We start from the raw sequence: 3,852 nt of genomic DNA, 5'->3' as shown, positions 1-3,852 counted from the left end.
GGGTTATCCAGTGGTGGTTGGAACCAGTCCAAGGGCAGGAAAAAACCATTTCCAGGACATGGCTTCTTAATTCCCAATGCAACTGGGATTGCAAGCAGAATTTCTCTGAATTTGACTCCAGAAAACAATCACGGAACCAAAAGGCAAGGTCACCAAACACCTACCCTTCTTCCCCCATTCTCTCCTTTCTTCCTCCTTGGGAAAGTACAAAATAATTTTGCAGGTTTGGGCACACAAAAATTGCCCACCACTCTCCTGGTAAACTAGGTTTCAAGTCACTAAGTCATGTAAACGGATAATGCGACATTCATTATTCTGAACATCATCTTCAGATTATTTGATGCTTTAATTGGTTGTTGGTGGTGGTTGTGGTAGGGGGCCTGAACTCTGGGTCTAGGTGCTGTCCCTGAGCTCTTCAGCTCAAGGCCCATGCTCTACCACTTGAGCCCAGCACCATTTCCACTATTCTCTGCTTATGTGGTGCTGAGGAATTGAACCCAGGACCTCATGCATGCAAGACAAGCACTCTACCACTGAATCTCCTTCCCGGCCCTAATGCTTTAATTCTTTAAAATTTATTTTAGTCAGTCATAGGGATTGAAATCATGACCAGGGTGTAACATATCCCTGAGTTCTTCAGCTCCAGGGAAGCACTCTACCACTTGAGCCACAGTGCCACTTACTGTTTCTAGATAAGCAACTCTCAGACTTTCTTGCTAGGGTTTGCTTTGAACCATGAATTTTAAAATTATTTTTCTTTTACTTGTTTATTGGATCATTACAGTTTTTCTGAAATTTAAAGTTTTCTGTAAACCTTTGTTTTCAAGTAATCCAACAGCATTAAATATTACATTTAGAAGCTATCCTGTAGAACATCTTTTTTGAAATTCTTATGTTAAGATGAAATTCTTATTCTTGGTAGAAAAATTCCATTAAAGTCCAAATGGGAAATATGCTAATTTCAGCAGTCTTGATTCTCCTTCCTATGTTTTCTCTCTCCTATATTTTCTTGTTCTGAACAAGTGTCATGGAATGTCCAAACATTCAAAGGAAGCTTATTTCATTAATTTTATAGAAAAGGAATGCGAATTGCCTGCATCACAAGGCAACTTTGAGTAGGTTATTCTGAAAATTCACACCAGTGAATCTTCAAAGTTATTTTGATAATTTTTTAAACCATTCATTAAAGAGGTTCCAAATAGCAAGAATAAAAAAACAATGTTCTCAAGTGGTAGAGCGCTCACCTTGAGCTGAAGAGCTGAGGGACAGCGTCCAGGCCCAGAGTTCAAGCCCCACGACCGACAAAAAAAAAACAATGTTCTGCTTTCTAAGAATGTTTTAAAAGCTAGTAAGTCAACAAAACACATTCTATTCTTCCAAGATTCCATGGTGAATAATTTCTCTTTTATCATAACCCTGACACTGACCTCTCCCTTCAAACTTGTAGCTTTATTCAGTTTTCCTGTTCCAGCTTTCATTTTGGTACCAGCATCCATAATTTCCTTGTAGTATTTGACAATGAAATTCCATTTTTTGTTAGAAAGCTCAATTAATATTGCCTTTGGCAGGCTCATGAGCATATCACAGAGCATAAACTATTGAATATCGTCAATGTGATCCTATGCAACTATTCCACCAATTAATATAAATACCAAATGAATTGCATCTTCATATAACTTTTAAAATACAAAATAGTTACATATCTATGTCATAAAATAATTCAGACCACTAGTAGAAGATACTAAGCTAAACCATTTATATTATCCCCAATAATTTTTGTAAAATTTTCTTTGCTCATTAACATTCACCTTAGGGCCTCCTTTTCCTAGCAACAAGTTATAAGTCATGTCCTTGGATTTTAGTCATCTCTGAGTAACGTCTTTTCTTTCCACTGCCAGTTAGTCCCTCATGTTAAATACCTGAGGAATTACTTTTCCTAATGTGCCTGCAAGAGGAATATCCAAGTCGACTCTCTGTAACCACTCATCACTTACTTTGTTTGGGGATGGGGTATCAGAGACAGGGGTTTCAGGGATCAGGTGGCTGGAACCATGGTATTATGAATTATGGGTAGCAGAAAAGAGTAGTAGAGACTAGGATACCAGGGAAATGGTAGTTGTGATTGTAATTGCTGAGTTGCAGTGGCAGGAAATTGGGTAACAGCAACAGCTAATACAGGCATACAAAACTGTTTAGCAAGGACAAGAAAGCATCGAAAAAGTGAAAGAGTAAAAGTTGTGAAGGATTGTGGGGCACAATCAGGGTAACAAGGTCATGGGTGTGAAAATGGGTAGCCAGTACTATGGTACAAGCAATTGGAATGGTGGGCTTATGTGGTTCAATGCTCTGGGTTTGCCTCTCAGGTTTTGGCTGTTAGATCTTTAGGGAACGACCTCTAGCAGCTCATTATCAGCTTGTTGTTTTCAGGCATGTGCCATCTATAAATACCTACTCCAAGTAGATTGCATTCTTTGACACCAGCTATATCGTATTTGCCCTAAGCATCCTGAGAGACCACACTCCACAATACTGCAGAACAGGCTCCACATAGTGAGTTGCAATCACCTCAAACAACTCTTGATGCTCCTCTCCAGTGTCAATTATCATGATAGAAAGGGATCTGAGATGTGCTCAACAGCAGTGTTCTGAGAAGCTGCCAATTCTTACCCTGGCATTATGGGAGCTCCCTAGAAATAGGCAAGAGCACTTGCTGATGCTCTTCCAAATTCTCGCTGTGGCTCTGGACAGCCAGACTGTTCTACCTCAGATGGGATACTTTGATGTCCAGCAGGCCTCAGACTAGCTCTATCTTCTCTCTCTAGGTGCTCATCATCTTCAGCTGCTTCTCCTTTTCCCTCCAGGTAGCTCACTTCATCTCCACTTCCTTTGAATTGTGCTTCATGTCAACCTGTGGCTATCACACCAAGCCCTTCCACTTTCTCATCTATCTCTCTAGCTGTGAATCTGGCACAAAAAGCTACATGTAACTTTTTTATCTGTTTATCAAGATTTCAGCTGGAATCCCAGGTGGTACTAGCTAACTGAGAACATGAGGAGCACCTTAAATACTCTCCTGCCTTTCACTGCTCATTGAGAAAGATGCAAATGTGTTGTGGTCAGTCTCTCCTTCTCCATTTCTTGTTCAGTAGAATAAAGTGGAGTCACAATGGAGATACTAGACAGCTGCTATGTCAGCAAGTGACCCAACCAAAGATAATTTAGTGAGGGGATACTTATCAAATATAGTAGGATAAATCCACATATTTGTAGGACACTACTAAGGGCTTTCATCAAACTAGTTATTTTATGTCCCAATTGGTAGACCAATCTTAGGGTCTCCCCTAGATCTTCCTGATCTGAAGGCCTGAGGACTCCTACATACAACACAGACCAAATGATATGGGTGAATAGAATAGTAGGTGAGTATGGATTAGTATTCTGAAGGTGTGTTAAGCTGTTGTCTTGTCATAATTACCATTAAATCAATGTCCTTTCTCTGACATTCACCATATCTCTTTATTTGTCATAATTGGTAGGTTTCTTAGTGTGTCATTTTCTCCTGTTAGTTCAGTGCACAGGTTAAAACATTAGCATGCCAAACCATGGGTTTCCATTATCATAATAGACAGTTTGCCTTCTAGTACCTTCCATCCAGATAATTCTCTTCTTGGGCGCTCATATGCATATGCTCTGAGAAGTGAATGTCTCACAAACAATGGAACATAGTTGCTCAATGATGATTAGCTAACACAGAGACTCAAGTAGTTTGGGTCTGGAGCCTTTATGAGAGGCTGTGTACTATATACTGTGGGCAATATTGATAGAAATTCCTCAGAGCAATACCACTGGCAG

The sequence above is a fragment of the Dipodomys merriami genome, unplaced genomic scaffold (assembly GCF_024711535.1).
Source record: "Dipodomys merriami isolate MVZ:Mamm:240054 unplaced genomic scaffold, mDipMer1.0.p SCAF_1042, whole genome shotgun sequence".
NCBI classification, from domain to species: domain Eukaryota; kingdom Metazoa; phylum Chordata; class Mammalia; order Rodentia; family Heteromyidae; genus Dipodomys; species Dipodomys merriami.
This window is presented reverse-complemented; position numbering follows the sequence as displayed.